Source organism: Labeo rohita, unplaced genomic scaffold (genome assembly GCF_022985175.1).
Source record: "Labeo rohita strain BAU-BD-2019 unplaced genomic scaffold, IGBB_LRoh.1.0 scaffold_184, whole genome shotgun sequence".
NCBI lineage: Eukaryota > Metazoa > Chordata > Actinopteri > Cypriniformes > Cyprinidae > Labeo > Labeo rohita.
Window position 1 is genome coordinate 72,322 of NW_026128044.1, and position 23,211 is coordinate 95,532.

The window sequence follows — 23,211 nt, forward strand, 5'->3', positions numbered from 1 at the left end:
ATGCGTATATGTACAAATACATAAACAAGTGTATTTATGCTGTGCTTCATTCAGGACTGGATAGTGAACAGATCAAAATAGAACTCACCCTTGCCATCCCGAAGAACCACTTCCTTGTCATCGGCTATCCAGCGATAACAGGGGAACTCAACGCAGTCTCCAGAGGGTGTCGTCACGCTGATGCATCTGCAGTACCAGTGATCATTCAACACTTTTTCTTCCTTCTCAAGTTTCACCAGCACTATGTCTCCAAGGATCTTCTTCACACTGACGTCAACAGGTACCACCTTTAACGACAACTTCTGTTAGGCATAACTGAATCACAGAGGTTGTGTGCAAAAATTACTGCAAAATTTGTTTTACATTTTAAATCTTTACAAATTTCATTATAAGACATAATGCTTTTAATTGCTGAAAAAGAAAACAGTGGATACATGAGGAAATTTGTGGAAGCCTTGGTAGGGAAAAATGGGGTTGTATATATATATAATGATGATAACGTATGCTTTCTCTTTTTTTTTTTTTTAAGGAAACAAAAGTGTTTGATGACAATTAAATCAGAGTGATTTTATATAAATGCATAAAAAAAGATGCCATACATATGAAATACATCTCCCATGTATGGACCCACTTTAACTTTTCAAAAAAGATTAGTTAATTGTGATTTTTCTGTTATTCAAAGTGTCAAAATATCATGTGGTGTGACCATACGGCCATTGGAAACATCTTTAAAATTACCCTAAATTAATTCAGATTAATTTTCTGCACTATTTGGTATGATTTCCAAAGTGTTTTGTAGTCCTGTATAAAATAGCAAAGCATTTGTATTTGTATTTCATCATAATATACAAACAAACTTTGCCTGATAATTTCCATTTTATGAAATATTATGTGGTGCGACCATCAAGAAACGACCATTTTGAGACTTTTATGGTGAAATCCATTCAAGGATAGGTGTCAAGTGGATTACAAAGTTTGTGCAGAATTCATCTCTCCCACTTGATGAGACAGCTCACTACAAGAATTAGACCGGACTCCACTCATTGACCATTTTGTCTTCTTTAGTTTCAAAATACTTTGATGCAGTGATCAATCAGATGTTAGGTCAAGCAGGTGAAAACCTTTAAATACAAATACAAACACCACTGTAAGAGCACAAATAAATACAATCAAAATACAAAGCAGAGCTTATATACAATATGTTCTTTTTAAATTAGCATGAAGGATATCATATAAATGAACAACAGATAATTAAACGTTCAGATCCATTTATTTATAAAATACACTGCTTTTTTAATGAGTAATTTTAATGATCAGTGATTTTAAACATTTGTATTTATAGCTTTTACTCTGAAAATAGTTTCTATATAGAAAACCAAACTACAAACCAATACAAAACCCTATAATATTCAAATATAACACAATTCAACAAAACAACCCAAGTACAAAAAATATATATATATTAAAGCTCACCGGCTGCTGCTTCATTTTGTTGTAGTTAATTGCGTAACTCCGCACAAAAGGAATCAGTTTGTTGAAGAAGCCATTGCTGCTCTGCATGGAGTCTGCTCTACCCTGCTAATTAATATATTGACACCTGGTGCTCTCTCACTGGTGAATTGTAGTGCACTCTGGCTAGTGCACTCTAGTTAGAAAGGGCGCAGCAAGAGCAACCAACAGTTTGCCACAACAATAGGACTTTGCATCATTATATACAGTATAAAACAATGGATATTAAACTATTTTTACAAGTATTTCTTATTATAATAAATTTCATAATGACCTTTTGTGGGAAGCTAGCTTGTTTTGTTTGGGTGGCCAATTCTGTGACTGTAAATTTTGACTTTAAATTTAAATTTTGGTTTATATACATAAAAAACTTTATTTTAGAAGCATTTGGAATACATTTTTATGCAGTCTGAAAATTGTGTCCGCTTCCCCTTACTGACTCCACCTACCACCTTACCTCCCTAAATACATAATTGCAGTGAAATAATAAAAGTCCTCATTCTCAAATTCATAACATTCAAAGCAAATACTCAAAATAAACAAATAATACACAAATAATAATCATCAACATAAACCAGATCATATTCAAATTATCAAATTAGTCCATTCAGTCCAAAATGAAAACAGAAAAAGAAATGGCCCCAACACTAGTTATAGCATGAAATAAACATGAATGCACATCAGAAGATATCTTGTTTCAACCGTGAAAAGATGTCAATCCACACAATTTTTCAAGTTCAAGACCACCTACATTATTCTACTCCTGTCTGGTTTGTTTGTCGGACAAAATGGCATATTTGGTGTTATGATTGGTCAGATCGCCTGTTAATCAAACTCCTGGCAAAGGGTCAATTGAGCAGACAGGACTGGGCAAATTTCAGAAATAACTGGGGCTAAAGAAATGCCTGCATTAAATGCCATGTGCTGCACTTTTCACACATGTCTCTTTAAATAGATTTTTAATGATTTAAGGCCTTTGCATCATTTGGAGTGACCGCTCATTATGTGGTGCGACCAATAATAAGAATAACTGTATTAAATTAAAAATAAAATATCTAATTTCTGTGGTTGAAGTATGAATCACTGCTACAGCATGCTTAAGTGAATGATATTTTTAAAACAATTAATCAGTTTTATGCAATATACAGGAAAAATAAGTCTTCTAAATATATATATATTATAAAAATAAGATAATTATTTCCAAAAATAACTCAAAATAAATGCAAATATTTTGTTTGTAAGCACTTTCAATACTGAGAACAGAAAATGTTAAACATGATAAGGAAATTAATTAATTTTCATATAATTCATGGTCGCACCACATGACATTTTTAAAGCTATGGCCAGTTCATCAAGATGAAAAAAACACTAAAATCACTTAAATTTAAATTTTAATATGAATTTAAGTGTACACGACATTCTTAATGTTTGAACAATTACAACAGCTACTATTTTTTGTATTTTAAAATTGGCCTGTTTTAAAAATCCTAGTAATATAACTCAAGTAAGAGTTAATAAGTAGGTTGCTGAAAAACTACTCAAGTTACAGTGGTACAAAGTACTTCAGTGTTATTTTTCTATTTTTATCCAAAATGAGGCAATGTGGAGCATTAAACACTCTCTGTTTCTGTCTGTTTCACAAGTGAGACTTGTAGAAGTATTAAACCTCCAGGGTATACCTTAAATGGACAAATGCACTGTTTACTGTTTTCTTTCTCAACTGTTTACGTTAAGACGTAACTGACTTTTAAAAGCGACATTTTTGTGTGCATTTGTCCTTTCAAATGCAAAAAGACACATAAGAGGACTCAGATTCACGCACTATACTGTATGTATGCAGCAGAGAAAAAAATGTTTGATTTGTTTTGACGCCTTAATCAGTCCTGTCTGTTATTGCCTGAAGCGCAGGGCTCCACCTAAGCAGTTTGAAAAGTGCCTGTCACACGCCAGCTCGTCCCATTTCTCCATCAACACCGTTTTGTACTTTTGGTGAAAAATCAATGCAGCGAAGTTGAATACTTTATTTGTATTCAACTCAAGTAAAAGTACCACAATTTAATTATACTCAAGAAAGTAGAACATGTTAAAATGCACTCACTGTAGCGAAAGAATTTGTAATTAGTTACTTTCCAGCTCTGACATTTAATGTTTAAATAATTTAATGTTTAAAAACATAACAACCTGTACTATTTAATGTGTTAAATTTCATTCATTCAAAACATGACACAGCTGTGTCCATTGAGTTTGTGCTGATTTTGTAAGGCAAAAAACAATTCTTACCGATCCTCTTGCAAAACGGGATTTGTCCAGTAGAATTCTATCACTGCATCCTTCTGTGCCCACCAGTGTCAGGTATATGTCATTAATAGTCTCAGCAAACTTCTGTTTGCCAGTGGTAACAGACACTGTGTACTTGAACATCCTGCTCATATGAGAGGACAAGCACAACAGACTCTCTTCTTTCACTGCTGTTTTGGGGGTGTGGTCTATCAATCTAACTTGTGATGATAACTGTGTTCTTTAATTAGAGATGATAGCACCAACAGTGTACATTTATTTAATCAATTCCTTCATATTTATGTTTTCTTGAAAAAGTTTTACATTTTAAAGCCTGATTAAGACAGATGCAGTAGCTGTTAAGATATGAAAATGTAAATCCAACACTTTATTCTAACTTGAAGGGCTCTGGTAACATTTTAGAAATCAAAGACTTAACAGGGTCATCAAATTAGCCTTGATCCTTTGGCATATAAGCGGTCTTTGTCCCATTATAACATCCTGTAAATTTCATAGCTTAAAACATCCTCTTCATAAACAAAGCTTTATTATATATTTATTTATTCAAGCTCCAGAAATGACTCATTTGTAACTGAGATGTGTAATGACGTAACAGGCCCCACCCACTGGTGTTTAGTTGCTTAACGACTGACACTTGATCATGCTAAATGTGAGTGTTGCATCAAAAGCAAACCGAAATTACAATCACTGCCGATATCTTGTCTACAGTGGATACAGTATCCAGATGAGCGTTCACTTTCTGACACAGTCTACGTGTGTCAGTAGAACAAATGGAGTGAAAGAACCTTCGCTTTGTGTTTGGTTTAAACAGCTCATTCATGTCTTTGTACAGATATCAAAAGGACCCCAGCATAAAGAACAAGTGGAGAGTTCACAAAGAAATATTTATTGAAAGATGAAGCGCTACTAGATCTTACTGCAGCTGCATCACAAACCATAAGCAAATTATTTCATAATGCTTTGTCCGGAAATTACCATTTTTGGTTGATCATCATCAAAACACTCACATGCAATAGCGAGGGGGCATTGATATTGTTTCCTATGCAATGACGTTAGCCAATCATAATGGTGGCTGATTCCTGACGAGCATTAAAGAACCTTCCCCTTAAAACAGCTTGTTTTAGAGAGAGGGCCAGAATGGGGTTTGAAATTGGGTTTTTTTTTGTGCAAAAAAAACCTGTTGAAATTATAAGTAAACCTCAAGAAAAAACCCATGTCATGACACCTTTAAACGAGTTACAAAAGTAGAAGTAAAACAAGTGAATGCTTTTGCTAGTCACAAACAGTGTTGGGGAAATTTACTTTTGCATTGCAATACTGCATTACTCTCTTAAAAAGTAACTAATTGCATAACTTAGTAACTTCTTATGGAAAATGATACTTTTGCATTACTTTCTCACACTTGGGTTTTTAATATAAAACATTATCTTTTGCCAAATGTAAAAGCCCTTAAACACCGAAAGTGAACTGAATAAGCCTCAGACTGAAGAAAATGTTTATTCACATCTGAACAGTAGAGTGCGCAGTGCAAACAAACCTTTCAGCAGTGCTGCCATTCTGGATTCCAGCAACAAAAAAACAGAAAGGAGTGCTGTCAAAATTAGTTGATGCAGGTTTTTTTTTTTTTTTTTTCATTTTAACGTGTTAAAATATTTAACACAATTAACACAGGGGCGGAACGTCTCGGTTATGTTTGCAACCCTCGTTCCCTTTCAGTCAGTCATGTCAACGTTATATCAACTGACGTCATGGGGTCCCTATTGAAAACACCACAATCCGAACTGCGTTATGTACAACACATCACATCTGCTCGCACAACACATCTCGCAAACTGTCCCCTGCAGTTTCCAAATCCAATTAACTTATCTGTCCCTTTTTTTATTACAAGGTCTAATTTTTGGAGAAAAAAATTGCTGAATACTTGCTGTTTAAATGGTGAGAACTGTGATGAATTGCAATGGTTTTTGAACGCCTGATTGCAAAGTAAGAACTGCTGATTTTGTGAATAGCGTTTTGGAGACATTTTTTTTTTATTTGCAAATTGTGTGAAACTGAGGAATAGTGTTTATAGAGAAAATAATTTTCCTTATAGTTTAAGATATTGGGTGAATGGATGGATTTTAGTGTCTGAGCAAACTGAGAAAAACTGCAAATCTGGATTTACACATACATTTGCCACTTTAACTCACTTGCCCAATGAAAAATGTATGTTATTAAAAGTGCAGAACACTTCGTCCAGGCCCACGAGTATTATATTATATGCTAATAAAATATATAACCTGTAAATATAACCTGCAATCTCTCCTGCACATAAAAAGGGAGATCTTATTACTTTAATGAAATTGATAAGTAAATTCACCTCACCTCAAAGTACAGAAATGCTGAAAGAGTTTTGTCTTTGCATGTTAAAGGAAAATGCATTCTTGGCTGCTGGTATTTTGTTCCGATGCCAGATGTCCCAACCTGTCAAATAATTTTTCTTATAAACATAACAACCAGGTCAACACATCCAAAGAAACCAACTTTTTCTCTGTCTAAAATGTAAATGTGTATATATATATATATATATATATATATACACATATACACACAGTGGATACGGAAAGTATTCAGGCCCCCTTAAATTTTTCACTCTTTGTTATATTGCAGCCATTTGCTAAAATCATTTAAGTTCATTTTTTTCCTCATTAATGTACACACAGCACCCCATATTGACAGAAAAACACAGAATTGTTGACATTTTTGCAGATTTATTAAAAAAGAAAAACTGAAATATCACATGGTCCTAAGTATTCAGACCCTTTGCTCAGTATTTAGTAGAAGCACCCTTTTGATCGAATACAGCCGTGAGTCTTTTTGGGAAAGATGCAACAAGTTTTTCACACCTGGTTTTGGGGATCCTCTGCCATTCCTCCTTGCAGATCCTCTCCAGTTCTGTCAGGTTGGATGGTAAACGTTGGTGGACAGCCATTTTTAGGTCTCTCCAGAGATGCTCAATTGCGTCAATGCGTCATTGTCTTGTTGGAAGGTAAACCTTCGGCCCAGTCTGAGGTCCTGAGCACTCTGGAGAAGGTTTTCATCCAGGATATCCCTGTACTTGGCCGCATTCATCTTTCCCTCGATTGCAACCAGTCGTCCTGTCCCTGCAGCTGAAAAACACCCCCACAGCATGATGCTGCCACCACCATGCTTCACTGTTGGGACTGTATTGGACAGGTGATGAGCAGTGCCTGGTTTTCCCCACACATACCGCTTAGAATTAAGGCCAAAAAGTTCTATCTTGGTCTCATCAGACCAGAGAATCTTATTTCTCACCATCTTGGAGTCCTTCAGGTGTTTTTTAGCAAACTCCATGCGGGCTTTCATGTGTCTTGCACTGAGGAGAGGCTTCCGTCGGGCCACTCTGGCATAAAGCCCCAACAGGTGGAGGGCTGCAGTGATGGTTGACTTTCTACAACTTTCTCCCATCTCCCGACTGCATCTCTGGAGCTCAGCCACAGTGATCTTTGGGTTCTTCTTTACTTCTCTCACCAAGGCTTTTCTCCCCCGATAGCTCAGTTTGGCCGGACGGCCAGCTCTAGGAAGGGTTCTGGTCGTCCCAAACATCTTCCATTTAAGGATTATGGAGGCCACTGTGCTCTTAGGAACCTTAAATGCAGCAGAATTTTTTTTGTAACCTTGGCCAGATCTGTGCCTTGCCACAGTTCTGTCTCTGAGCTCTTCAGGCAGTTCCTTTGACCTCATGATTCTCATTTGCTCTGACATGCACTGTGAGCTGTAAGGTCTTATATAGACAGGTGTGTGGCTTTCCTAATCAAGTCCAATCAGTATAATCAAACACAGCTGGACTCAAATGAAGGTGTAGAACCATCTCAAGGATGATCAGAAGAAATGGACAGCACCTGAGTTAAATATATGAGTGTCACAGCAAAGGGTCTGAATACTTAGGACCATGTGATATTTCAGTTTTTCTTTTTTAATAAATCTGCAAAAATGTCAACAATTCTGTGTTTTTCTGTCAATATGGGGTGCTGTGTGTACATTAATGAGGAAAAAAATGAACTTAAATGATTTTAGGAAATGGCTGCAATATAACAGAGTGAAAAATTTAAGGGGGTCTGAATACTTTCCGTACCCACTGTATATTGTTAAAAAAAACAAAAAACAAAACAAAAAAAAACCTGTCATTTTCCTGAAGGGGTGCCAGAAACTGAATCACAGACCACTAAAATAGAAAATAATTATGTATACAATTATGACTAATTTATATTTTCTTCTTTTTAGGTTAACTGTACTTTTTGCATTGTTTCATTTTGCATGTAAAACACAAACTGCAAAGAGTAAATTATCGTACTGAAGCAGGAAAAGTCCTTACTGCATAATACTTTAAAAATAAAATAAATTGCCTGGAAACAACTAATTCTAATTTCTAGGCAAGGCTTCTATCAGCAAGGTGGCATTTACCCTTGCGCAACTCAAGACGGTTATGAAATCGGCAAAGAACTTCCCCCTGTATGTCTGCGCCTCATCCATTAACAGTATGTAGTGGAACAAATTGTCCATTATTTTTCAGTGTGAGAAATCCAAGGTGTGGCGTGCGAGCGAGTGAACAAGTTGCAATTTGTGTGTCTGACAGCGTAAGCCCTGGTGCCAAATCCCTATATTAGTCATACAATTAACTCTTTCAAATCCAAATCATGTATTAAAAATAAATAAATAAAAACAGAAACAGAGAATGCATCCGAGTATACAACAACACATTCTGATTAACCAGAAGATACACTATTCAAATCACCCACACTTGACCTAAGTCAGTGGTTACGTTTAGTCTTATACGCTTTATGATCTCATGTTTTTGGTCTTATTATCTGTAATGTTGAATATAGTGTGTCTATGTGGTTTGGCTATGTTAAATCATGGTTTTAGTACTGGTGTGTGTCCGCTAAATACACCTCCCAAACCAGCTCTGTGCATGACACCGCTCCCTGGCATATCATGGCTGGTTTCAACATGAATGCATCCTGTCCACACCTTTTGTTTTTGTAGCATCTGTACATGAGCCAAAGATTTCTGGTAGACCCATAACAAGAATTTTTAGGCTATTCGAGTAAATGTAAAAGCAGTGATGTTTTGCAGCCTTGTTTATTCTTGTTTAACAAGTTTTACACCTTAAATATCTTGTTTTTGTTCAAGAATTTTTTTCTTTTTTGTAATTGCTCCACATAAAACACGCCATTGATAACGTTCCATTAAGCCACTCGACTAGCGTAGGGGAGAAAGTAATTATATGTAACAAAATTATGTAATTTAATTACAAAATAAATGTAACTGTAATCAATTACAGTTACTGAGAAAAAAACAATTGCATTTAAATCTGTAGTCCGTAAGTTTTGCTTCTTTGTCACCATCTCTGTTTTAAACCTGCAATTGCAGGTTTATGTGGGCTGCACATCGGCGTGGCTTTTGTCCACACCAGTGTGAATATTCGCTGTACTTGGGAATCACAGATTCTATATGTTGGAAGTATCACTCAAATAAGAAGTTTTACCAGAAAATGAACGTACAACGTACATCTCGGATTTGATGTCTACTTTTTTTCGGAGTGTTTGCTCATCTGCAATACGTCTACAGGACTGTAATAAGAGGCTTTAAAAATCACTTTGATAAAACAGAGATACCTTCATAATAACAGCATACAGTTAATCATGTTTGTATTTGTTGTGAGATACTGAGCCAGGAAGCAGGAACGTGACAAAAGAATGAATGACTCAAACCCGAAGACTTAAGAGGTGAACTAATCAATACTGTTTTCAGAATTGCGTAACGTTATAGCCTATGGGACTGGGAATGATCAAATCAAACTTCGAAGACTTGTGAGATGAACTAATCAGTACGGAACTGCATACTGTTATAGCCTATGGTACTGAAAATGAACGATGTGAACCCGAAGACTCAAGAGATGAACAAATCAATATTGTTTTCAGAACTGCGTATTGTTATCCACAAGTTTCTTACGGCCCATGAGGCCTTGCGTCAACAGTGGGAGCGTCTTTCGCTTCAAAGTAAACAAGCGGGACGTGACACTCATTTATTCAACAGTTGACAGGAGTGATGGGCAAATGAAGCCCATATCAATATGATGTAATAGAAGAATAATGTACACATATATTAATTGCATATGACATATATTTAATTTTCCTGAAATAATTTGTGTTCTTCATATTACTTGTATGACTGGGTATTTAAAAGTGTAATTATTAAATAGGTCCCAAGGAAAATGTCCATAAGAACGTAATGGCATCTGTCATAAAGGTGTGCATCTTTACAAAGTAAACAATGGCCTAAAAAACACTTAGCCTCTTCGCTAATTAGCACACAAAATACCACTGGTATACTACATCCGCCGCCTCACCGGAAGTTGTACCCACATTATTTTTTACTTGTGGATAGCAGTGGTTCTCAATCCTGGTCCTGGGGGCCCCCTGCTGTGCACATTTTGCATGTCTCCTTTAACACACCTGATTGAGATCATCAGCTTATTAAGTGAGAGATCCATGAACTGAACTAATGAGCTGAAGATCTCAATCAGGTGCATAAAATAAGGGAGAAATGCAAAATGTGCAGCGCAAGGGGCCCTCAGGAACAGGATTGAGATCCACTGTGTAATAACCTATGGGATTGGGAACAAATGACTCGAGAGGTGAACTAATCAATACTGTTTCCGGTACAGACTGGATAGCTTCAGTTTATGGTGATTTGTGACGTAACAAAAAACGAACGATACAGGTTAATAAATTAATAATTTCTGCTTCTCATAATTTGGCCTTAGTTGCATCATTGTTTTATTGCATTAACAGTCTTCATTGAAACGTTGCATACGTAGATGTGTTGTGGGGTTTGTCTATTAACATGTTCTGCTGAAGTGAAGGAAATGAATGAAATGACTTGGAAAAAAAAAGAGATTTGTTCATTTTGATGAACGAGATTCAAAGAACCGAGTCAGTAAAATGATCTGAACTTCCCATCACTACCCCATGTAGAGCTGACAAAGGTTGATATTTCTGAGAGTTATGTACAATGCCGCTGGCTCAACGCATTGCTGAACATATTTACAGTATATTATTTATTTAATTTACATAGAGGTCTATGTTTTGGGTGATCATTTTGGTAAATTTGCCCTTATAGATGAGCCTTGCCTGGTCAACATGTTTTTGTTCACTGGCCAATGTGCAGACTGCTACTCGTACTGGCCACCAATATTATTATTATTATTATTATAACTATTATTAATTTTCCAGTCTCTTAAAAATCACTCTACGTTCTCTCACAGTTTTCATGAAGCAGGTCCATATGAAAGCAATTTTTATCATCGTCTTGTAAGAGAAAATTATGGTTCTGTTAAACACATATGCAATAAGCAATACAGTTGTGTTCAAAAGAATAGCAGTGTTTTTAAAACATGAGTAAAGCTCAAAATCCTTATATTTTTTATTTCCATTCATTGGGAACATTGCACATTATATTTTACATCGAAACATGAAGAAAAACTATCAATATTTTAATTACGTTACAGAAAATGAAGGAAAAAATGATATTGGGCTGTTCAAAAAAAATAGCAGTCTCTGCATTTTTTTTTATTACAAACTCAAATATTTACTCATTAAACTGAAAAAAATGTTAAGATTTAGCATTCCTGTGAATCATAAACTAAAATTTAGTTATAAGACCAATGTTTTTGAGAACTGCTTCACATCTGTGCTGCATGGAGTCGACCAACTTCTGGCACCTTAAACAGGTATTCCAGCCCAGGATGATTTGACAACCTTCCACAACTCCTCTGCATTTCTTGGTTTTGCCATAGAAACAGCATTTTTGAGGTCACCCCACAAGTTTTCTATTGGATTAAGGTCCGGGGATTGGGCTGGCCACTCCATAACCTTAATTTTGTTGGTCTGGAACCAAGATGCTGCTCGCTTACTGGTGTGTTTGGGGTCATTGTCTTGTTGAAACACCCATTTCAAGGGCATTTCCTCTTCAGCATAAGGCAGCATGACCTCTTCAAGTATTTTGATATAAGCAAATTGATCCATGTTCCCTGGTATGCGATAAATAGGCCCGACACCATAGTAAGAGAAACAGCCCCATATCATGATGCTTGCACCACCATGCTTCACGTCTTCAGAGTGTACTGTGGCTTGAATTCAGTGTTTGGGGGTCGTCTGACAAACTGTCTGCAGCCCTTGGACCCAAAAAGAACAATCTTACTTTCATCAGTCCACAAAATGTTTCTCCATTTCTCTTTAGGCCAGTCGATATGTTCTTTGGCAAATTGTATCCTCTTCAGCACTTCTTTTTTTTAACAGTGGGACTTTGCGGGGGCTTCTTGCCGATAGATTAGCCTCACACAAGCATCTTCTAATTGTCACAGTACTCACAGGTAACTTCAGACCATCTCTGATCTCCCTGGAGCTGATCATTGGCTGAGTCTTTGCCATTCTGGCTATTGTTTGATCCATTCGAATGGTAGTCTTCCGTTTTCTTCCACGTCTCTCTTGTTTGGCTTTCCATTTTAAAGCATTGGAAATCATTTTAGCTGAGCAGCCTATCATTTTCTGCACTTCTTTATATGTTTTCCCCTCTCCAATCAACGTTTTAATTAAAGCACGCTGTTCTTCTGAACAATGTCTGGCACGACCCATCTTTCTCAGGTTTTCAGAGAGAATTGCATGTACAACATGTGCTGGCTTCATCCTTAAATAAGGGCCACCTGAATGACACCTGTTTCTTCACATATTGAATGACCTCACTGATTGAACTCCACACTGCTATAATTTTGAACACGCCCCTTTCACTTAATTATTCAGTTACACAGACTCAGGAGCATTCATATCATGAATGTTGGGTCTGTTGGTTTCTCTGACTCTACTACACCCGCTGGTAAATTATTTGCCATGTAATAATATGATTTATACCAAAAAAAGTGATTGATCTGGTTAGTCATGTTGGACTGCTATTATTTTGAACACAACTGTACATGGAGTAGTTGCAGTGATTTGCACCAGCTTGGTTAATTAAAAAAAAAGAACATCTTTAACACTGTCACCAAGATGTAGATAACACCAGCACTGCTATTTTATTAAGTTATAGTGGTAAAATAACACCAACACTGTGTCTTTGGAAATATAACAGTAATGATTTTGCCGTGTACTGATCAGATTATTTTAGGTCTTCTCACCTCCTTCAGTCCAATTGAAACTGCATTTGGATCAAGCTCATTCAGAATGATTGCGGTGTTTACATGATGGCTTTACATATTACTAATGGATTATTTGTGTAAACAGTTATTACACGTTGCATAAGAGAATATTTATATAAAATAGAGTATTTTTGGACCATAATTGGGTCAGTACCGGCCTTCCGATAAGCTTCGGGACAAACGATACTGTTAGCGATACGTGCGTTGTTTTATCTCCATATACTTTAACGTTAATGGCAAATTAGAAGCTGAGGTTTGTCATTTTCTTTCACTGAAAGATGTGGCCGTCGTTTGCTTGACATGCGTGTGATATCCATGTGCATGTGTGGTGTGTGTTTGCGACTTTCAAAAGGGCTCACGTGACAAAACTAACACCAGTGTCAGATGCAGTAGTGTAACAGTGAACAAAGGAGGCAACACTACTAATATAATGAAACATTTACTAACAAAACACATCTATCCCAACCAATGCACTGTATTTACTACCCAGATAGCACACGTACTTATGCAATATGTCTGTTAAAGATCTATTTATCTGGCAAGCATCTGCTGTGTGCAAACGTCTGGCAGATGTCTGTAAGATGTCAGTTTTACATTCATTTTAAATCATAAACATCTTAAAGACATCTAATTGATTGACAAATATTTGACAATGGATAGGAAACGTCCAATAGATGTATTGCAGATGAGCAAACTACATGAAAAATACATCTTGCAGATGTGAATGCAGATGTCTCTGAGATGTACGTGTGCTATCAGATCAAATATTAATTCAGCGGTAGAGTTACACTCACAAGACACTGCACTTATTCGCAATCACAAAAGTACAGAACTTGCTTGTGCTTTAAAGCCTTGCTAGTTAAATTTTTTATTCACGTGCTATACACTAAAAGGCCGGTCAAACAGCACCTGATTACTAATACTGTCAAAAACACACAGTTAAAATAGTTGTTGGTCCCCAGTGACTTCCATATGTTTGATTACCCACATTCTTCAAATTAACAGAAGAAAGAAACTCATTTAACTTTAAAACATGAGAGTGAGTAAATGACACAGCTTTCATATTTGGGTGAACTATTCCTTTAATGTTAATAAAATAAAACACAAAGAGAAAAAAAAAAAACTCACTGATCTTGATGGAAGAACTTTAATATAGTTGCTAATATATATTGTTCAACTAATAAAATAACTTGAAATTTACAACATCTTTTACCACATATCTTTTTGCACCAAATAGTACTGATAACAGTAATAAGCATCAATAGAACGTAAATGATACCCATCCCTAGTTGGAATACAAAACTACTGGTTAATTTTCCATTTCAAAATTCCATACTTTTTCAGACTCAAATTTTCAAACCTCTCAGTAGATTTTCAGACCATATTTAACAAAAATGGTTCATACAGCATTATTTTCAGCTTTATATTTGGTATAATACAGTCATCTGTAGTGAACATATATTTTTATATATTTTTTTTTTAATTGATTTTCTGACAACATACAGAGCTCCTAAAGTAAAAATAATTAAGAGAGAGAGAGAGAGAGAGAGAGAGAGAGAGAGAGAGAGAACTTTTGCATGCACACAAGGAACTTTTTTTCGCCTCAAGAAACTATTCACATGTGCATTTTTTTTGGCATATGCATAACAGTTTCTAGTTTTATATTTATATATAAATTTCCTTTGTGCATCACTGCCAACCTACTATGCATCCTACTACTAGGTGTTCAAAATTTGGCTTTAACATAAAAGGCTGTTTTTTTTTTTTTTTTTTTCTCAAAAGTTCTTGAGGCCATGTTATATGGTGCTACAGATATTGAGAAGTAACCCAAAATGCAAATCATTTTGCATAATGAAAAAGTGCACCTTGAAATGATTCAGTTGTGTCTGACAAATCACTAAAGAATCCCTAAACGGCTGCCATGAGAAAACACTTTTTTTTATAATTTATTTTCTTTAAATTCTTACTTTTCTTTTATAAGAGAAACTAAATAGGGGTAAAAGTCTGGAAATTTTTACATACTTTTCCAGATCTGGAAATGACTTAAATCAAATTCCATACTTTTCCAAACAGCATACAAAACTTGTACTATGGTTTAAGTATAGTAACTATAGTTTTTAGGTTTTAATTTATAAACCATTTAATTTGTAAACCATTAATAAATCCATGGTTAATTTGTCCCACACGCTTATGCGTATAATATGCTGTAGTGTAGTTTGCGTGATAAAAGAACATCTTAACGTTAAAGGAGAAGTTCACCTCCAGAACAACAATTTACAAATAATTTACTCACCCCTTTGTCATCCAAGATGTCCATGTCATTCTGTCTTCAGTCGTAAAGAAATTATGGTTTTTGAGGAAAGCATTTCAGGACTTCATTGGTGCGCCGAATTTAAACTTCCAAAATGTAGCTTAAATGCGGCTTCAAAAGGCTCTAAACGATCCCAGCCTTGGAAGAAGAGTCTTATCTAGCGAAACGATCTGTCATTTTTTTTTTTTTTTTAAATAAAAATTTGTATACTTCTTAAGCACAAAAGCTCATGTAACACTAGCTCTGGGAAGCACGTCCACGATGCTACAAATTAGCGATGGGCCGTTCTTGAACGATTCGTTCATTTTGAACAAATCTTTAATATGACTCGCAACGAACGAATCATCTAGGAGAGTGATTCGTTCAGTCGTGCATGCGCGACATCCTATTAAGTTCTACTGGAATTCGTTCACCTGTTTTGAGTCTTCTGGTTTTGCATGTCATTCATTCATCTTTTAGGGTTGTCACATAATCATAGACTAAAGACCCAGGTAAACAATGAATGTTTTCTGTTTCTTATAGCATTATAGTTTTGTCTTGTTTGTAGTGTGATCAATGTTTGTGTAAGCAGTAGATGTGTTAGGGAAGTAACACGTAACATTTCAATTATATTTTGCTAAAATGAATGAAATTACTCGAAAAAAGATGTTCATTTTGCCGAACGAGACTCAAAGGTCCGAGATGGTAAAATGATCCGAACCCATCACTACTATAAATCACGTCTAAGTTCATCATCTGTGTACTCCGGCTCAAAAAGTTAGAGTATGGCAAAAAACTCCATCTCATTTTCTCCTAAAACTTCAGAATCGTCCGACATCGTTGTAAATTTTTGTTTGTAAACAGTGTTTGACTTACTTGCACTTTCTTAGTCTTTGCGTGTTCGCTTTGTAAACATTGGGACTGTAGTTGTGCCTACGTTCCATGTGACCTTTCGACATGATTCAATAGTACGTAGCATTGTGAACGCGCATCCCAGAGCTAGTGCTACACAAGCTTTTGTGCTTAAAAAGCATACAAAATTTTATTTTCCTTCTTCCTCGGCTGGGATCGTTTGGAGCCTTTGAAGCTGCATTTAAACTACATTTTGGAAGTTCAAAATTGGGGCACCAGTGTCCATTATGTGGAGAAAAAAAAAGTTTTCCTCAAAAACCATAATTTCTTCACGACTAAAGACAGAAAGACATGAAAATCTTTGAAGACGAGGGGGTGAGTAAATTATTTGTGAATTGTTCTGGAAGTGGACTTCTTATATACATATAAACCACAGTTTCAATCATTTAAATGAGCCTTTGAAATTTATGCAAAAACTCCTGGCAATTATGTGTTTTTGTGCTTTTATTAGACCTATTTTTTGCAGCACTGAATGTCACGGTCATTGTAAAATACAGAAGAACTTAGTTATCCGATTTTATGGTGAATTTAATTATTTTTATTTTTTACTGTGTCTATTTTTGAACAAGAACAGTGCACTGTGGCTTTAATCCAAACATAGACACGGTGCTGAAACGATTTCTGCACTGACATTTCTGCTCTGTTCCTGCTACCATGCCACCTCTGTTAACATGGATGGCAAAAAAAAAACAAAAAAAAAACCCGCTGCTTATGTTGTGCTTACACGTGTGAAACCGGTGTAAAATAGTCCTCTACAGAAGTGAATCTTCACATGTTGATTAAGGTTTACTTTACGCCCGAAACTCTTTCCACACAGACCACACGTAAACGGCTTCTCTCCAGTGTGAACGACCATGTGAATCTTAAGGTCTCCTTTTCGTAAGAAGCTCTTTCCACACTGTTGACATGTGTGAGGTTTCTCTCCGGTGTGAATTCCCATGTGAGAATCAAGGGATTGTTTATATTGGAAAGTCTGTCCACACTGTGAGCATGTGTAAGGCTCCTCTCCAGTGTGAAGTCTCATGTGAGACTTGAAAGTCACTTTATATCTGAAACTCTTTCCACACTGTTGACATGTATAGCTGTTCTCTCCTAAGTGAATTTTCATGTGAGCATTGAGGGTTTCTTTTAGTGCGTAGCTCTTTCCACACTGATCACATGTGAATGGCTTTTCTCCCGTGTGAATTCTTATGTGTTTTATAAAGCTCCACTTTTGAGTGAAGTGTTTTCCACACTGAGGGCAGGTGAAAGGCTTCTCTCCGGTGTGGATTCTCGTGTGGGTCATAAGGTGCCCACTTTGAATGAAGCTCTTTCCACACTGTTTGCAGGTGAAAGGTTTTTCTCCAGTGTGGATTCTCATGTGGCTTACAAGGTTCCCTTTGTGACTGAAACTCTTTTCACACTGAGGGCAGGTGAAAGGCTTTTCTCCAGTGTGAATTCTTGTGTGGTCTTCAAGGGCTTTTTCCCACTAAAACACTTTCCACACTGATGGCAGGTATTGACATTGGTCTTCTGGGTTCTTTTTCGTGAAGAAGTCTTTTTGTCTTTTTTTCTTCCAGTTATAAAATTGCTATATTCCTCATCGTCATCGCCATCGCCATCGTCATCGTCATCGTCATCCTCATCCTTCTCCTCCATTTCATTTGGTTCTTGTCTCTCATCTTTCAGTGACATCAGATCTGCAGTGGGGAAAACACGATCTATTATGTGATCTTAACATAATGTGAAATATCTTATTCAAGTCAGTACTAAATAACCAATAACATGCATTTTGTATGAGCCCTTCGATTTTGGCAAAACATTCTGAAAAGATTCTGAAAGGGGGATGAAAACTTTTGACCTTAACTGTTATTTAAAGAACATGCATTATTTAATGAAACCTCACTTTGCTGAAGTATGCTTTGAAAAAAAAACGTGACTTTCAAACAAACACAAAGTGATGTGCAAATACAAAACTCTGTTTGAGAGAAAATGCAGTGGTATGGACAAATATATGTATTGTGTGTTTCAACTGTGAGACTCAGTTGCCGTTTTATGAGGAAACTTGGCTTGATTTTCTCACAAATGCATGCAGGCAGATTTTCTCACAAAATGCAATTGAGCATCTTCCTTTCCCAAAAAACAGCAGATGGCACTGTCGGTCAATTTACGCTAGTCTCCCGAGACCCGAAACACCCTTTTAGGGAATACAGCAGACCAACATGAGTGGGAAACAGGTGAGTTTCTGTCTTACTATATTTATAATTAACCATTGAGATGTTTTCACAAAGCGACCCTATACTACAATGTCAGTGAAATTCACAGTAATTGCTGTAGAGTTGTTAACATGATTGATTATTTCAAAAATCGGTAGAGACATGGCTAAACATGTAACTAGGATGTCTTTCCCTATAAAAATGGATCCATTCTTCATATCCTCTGTTGAATCGCGGGATATAGAATATATAAATATGTTTATACAATTGTTCAACATTCAAAAGAATGCCAGGGGTATCATAATATACAGTATCATGTCACAATATAGTGTAATACTAAAATGCCTACATGTGTGAAGACACACTCTGGACAGCAAAGACTCTTCTCGGAGTGACTCAGATTAATTTTTGCATTTTGAAGAGCCACTGATATAAATCCTGACAGTAGACTTTGATTCTTAACTTCATGAGTTCAAATGTTGCTTGGATATATATATAAAAAGCTACATATTTTTAGATGAATTTTTCCAAACAGGTTATTGTCAGACTAAAATCTGTATTCAGATTAAATATTGGTTGAAAATGAAATATCTCCTTACAGGCCACTTTTAGTTTTAAATGTTGTACAAGGCATGTATATAAACTATGCTATATGTAAAAATATTATAATAATAAACTATGATATCCCTTCTGAAAATGAAAGTTGGTTTTACTATAGTAAAAGTGTGGTAACCATGTTTTTTTTTGCAGGTAACCATTTCTATAATGGCAGCTTTATTAAAAATACCATGGTATTTATTTTGTAAAACCATGGTTAATTTTCATAAGGAATATTAATGTTTAGATTATATTTTGGTACATTCAAAATATATAGCAGAACAACTATAAATCTTACTTGAACTAATGTAAAAATAAAATAATTAACCGTCGCAGTTGTTGCTATCCACAATCCATTTGCATTTTAGTACAATATATTGTGATATATTGCTATTATACTTCTGCATTGTTCTTAATGTTGAACACTTGTATCATCATATGAGGATAAAGAGAATGGATCAGCTGTTATAGGGAATGAACTGCATAGTTAAATGTTTATCCATGTCACTATGATTTTTGAACTAATCAATCATGTTAACAATTGTACAGCACTTATTGTGAATTTCACTGACATTGTAGTATAGGGTCACTTTGTGAAAACATCTCAATGGTTCATTTTAGATATAGTAAAACAGAAACTCACCTGTTTCCCACTCATGTTAATCTGCTGTATTGCCTGAAAAGTTAAATGGGTGTTTCAGATCTCTGCAGACCAGCGTAAATTGACCGTCAGCACCATCTGCTGTTTTTGGGAAAGGAAGTTACTCAATTGCATTTGTCAGAAAATCTGCCTGCAGGCATTTGTGAGAAAATCAAACCAAGTTTCCTCATAAAACGGCAACTGAGTCTCACAGTTGTAATACACAATACATACATTACACTGCATTTTCTCTCAGAAAGAGTTTTGTACTTGCAAATCACTCTGTGTTTGTTTGAAAGTTGAGCTTTTCATTGCAAAGCAGATTGTGTTTATTTGCAAAACTCTGGATTTGTTTGATGAATATTGGCACAAAATTAACTCCATACTGAAGCTGTGATGCAGCTTTTCTCACTGTATATGATGGAATGTATTTAAGAGAAAATGAAATTTTTTTTATTAATTTTATTATATAATTTATATATGGATTGCATAATACAATTAATGCAACATACTTCAATATACATTAATTAGGATGAAATCTAACTTCTCAGCTCGATAAAGAGAAAGTGATTTTTGTGTACATGTGGATTCATTGAGATCCTTTGAAGCATTTAAACTGCATTTTGGAAGTTCAAAATCGGGGCACCATATCAGTCCATTATATGGAGAAAAACACTGAAATGTTTTCCTCAAAACACAATTTCTTTACAACTGAAGAAAGACATGAACATCTTGGATGACAAGGGTGTGAGTACATTATATGTGAATCTTTGTTTTGGAAGTGGACTTCTCCTTTAAAGCCAACAATATAACTTTGCCACCATTGTTTTATTATTCTCATAAATCAGCCAGTTTAGAATTGAAGGCTACGTTTTTATTGTTATTTTTCATGTTAAATGTGAAGAATGACAGATTGGATGCCACTGACTCTATTATTATTTTTTAAAAAAAAATTTTGGAAAAAAATGTGGAACTTTCACATTAACTTTATTCTTATTACAACGTCATAAAATATTATGACGTTAATCTCATTTATCCATTTAGTTATTTATTTTTCAACATGCTACATGCATCTCCTCACTGATGCTGCTTTAAAAAGAAATTAATCTTTACTGATTATATAATGAAAGAGTTTTTGTTTTGTTTTGTATTTTAATTATGCCATTTTAAAGTAGTAATTTAAAGCATTCTATAGGTATTTTTTAGAGTCAATTATTTGCTGAGTTTCGGTTTATTTAAAAAAAAAAAAATCTGGGGCTGGATTCACAAACATTTTAAAATTCTTATGAACTCTGTGGAATTTATCTTAAGTGCAATTCTTGAAAAATTCTAAAGAAGTTGTCAAACATGTTTTAATACATCATTCTTCAACAACATAATTGATTTTTGTACAGCTGGGCATTTTAATAAGGATCAAATGAATGAGTTAAGCTTTGAGAATAAAAACCAACCTGTTTGTTCCTCATTATCTTCATGTTTGACTCTGAATGTTTCTTCAGTCTTAAAGTCTTCACTCTCCTCTTTAATAAACGCCATCTTTATAGTCAATCACTGGGATCTCAGTTGCTTCACCAGGAGCTTGTCTGTGTTCAAGATTAGAATTATTAACAGAAGGAAAAATAAACCCAAACTAATTCTTTGGTTGCATCTCAATCAGCTCCCTAGTTTAGTAGTCAGAGCTAATGGTAAGAAAGTCAGTCAGAGTAATAGCTCATGGCCTTATATGGACATTAAAAACTCTCAAACTTGTGCTACAAAGCACAAGAAATAAAAGGGAACCTTCATTTTTAGTATTTCTTTGTAAGTTACATGTAATATTTCACTTTCAGGAAACATTTGTACTTGGTTTGTGAACGTTGTCATTGTTTGTGCTCGTTACATTTCTGTTTTGAGCAGCAGCTCTCCTTAGCGCGTGGTAATTCGAATCACTGAATCATTTTGCAAATTAATTGATTCAGTAAAAAAAAAAAACTTTCGAAAAGCTCCGTTTCTCCATCACTACTTGCCAGTGACTAAATTCATGTTAATGATGAACTGATTCACGACATATGGAGCGAAATGAGACGCTTCGCAGCAGCATCGAGGCTTTATCTAATATTATTAAACATTATTATTATTATTATTATATTATTATTTTGTGCTTGTAAAGCGCACCCACACATAAGCAACAAAAGGACGTCGGTCGTCTGTTGGGTGTGCTTTACAAGAACAAAATACTGTTTATCAATATTAGATAAAGCATTAATGCTGCATCTATAATAACTAATAAAACAACATAATAGACAAAACCCTTTAAATGCTTAAAAGCGCAAACCTTTCTTCATCCGAATCACAACAGATGCAGGAGCGCAGCCGTATGACATCACACCACAAGACCAAAATAAAAGTCCCGTTTACGTGCTGCTCTCTAAAATCACAAACGTTCATAGAAAACTACACACAAATAATACAACAGACGAAAACAGAGTTTATTATTTCGTAAAACTGATATTTAAATGTCGCTCGATCATGTGCTGAAAATATTAGTAACCACCAAGACAAAACTGCAATGTTTGGATGCAGAATCCATTTATAACCTGCAACTGGCTGGTCAGAATTTACTTCACCACAGTCTTTGAAAAGCAATTTGGTTGCTTTAATAGGTAGTAGTTTACCATGAATTCAATTCAAATTAGTAGTTTTGCTTTTTTTTCACACTTTTTCTTGCATGCAGTGCTTTATTACAGTATGCATTCATGATTGCACTTAACTCAAAGAGAAAATATTACATTTATATTTAGTTTTTTAGCAGGTGCTTTTATTCAAAATGATTTGCAAATGAGGACACTGTAAGCAAACACATAGCAAGATTTTTTAATTATATAATACATAAAATGTAAGATAGAATAGAAAAAGAATAGAAAAAGCAAGCTAGTGTTAGAAACTTTATTTATTTATTTTTTAAGAAAATGAACAGTTAATAAACGCATAGAGTGCAAGTCTAAAAGGGTCACATTTTAGCATTTGCAAAGAAGCTGGACCCCACCTATATTTTGCCAACCTGGAAAACTGTTAAGACAATGATCTGAGAGAAAAACCAAGAAAAGAAGCAAAAGGCTATGGCACATCTACAGAACAAAGCCAAGCAAAGATATAGAGAAACAGATCAGCTTAAATACACATCACAGAAGGAGACACGTGAACAAAATAATACTGATAACTAGAGGAACAAGAGACATGAGAGTCATATGCAGACCTTTAGTGGCCAAAAATAAAACATTACAAATCAAAAACAGTTGACACCAAGTAACTAAGCAGATTCTTGTTTGAAATTCTTTTTTTTTTTATTTAAGTTTTTATTGAAAAGAGATACAATCCAATACATGTGTTTATGACTTTTGTCATGTTTACAACAGTTATAGCTTATATATTATCAAAAAGCTCTTCATAACATAAAACAGGTCAATATATCTCTTTGGGTTATCTCCCAATTATACAAAAAACTATTTACAAAAGAAAGGGGATGTATAGACAG

At 35.2% G+C, this 23,211-nt stretch overlaps 1 protein-coding gene and 2 pseudogenes across 1 annotated transcript in view; all 3 read right to left on the reverse strand.

The window, feature by feature from the left end:
• The window catches only part of LOC127158996 (polyunsaturated fatty acid 5-lipoxygenase-like), a 10,497-nt pseudogene extending 6,557 nt beyond the window's left edge, over window positions 1-3,940 (reverse strand).
• LOC127158993 (gastrula zinc finger protein XlCGF8.2DB) overlaps window positions 1-22,036 on the reverse strand; it is a 42,039-nt gene extending 20,003 nt beyond the window's left edge. Inside the window, exon 1 of the mRNA XM_051101947.1 lies at window positions 22,012-22,036. The gene's annotated coding sequence lies outside the window, so the exon portion shown is untranslated. The remainder of the gene's footprint in view (window positions 1-22,011) is intronic.
• On the reverse strand, window positions 13,633-22,065 carry LOC127158994 (gastrula zinc finger protein XlCGF8.2DB-like; annotated as a pseudogene).
• Window positions 22,066-23,211: the final 1,146 nt, after the last annotated feature.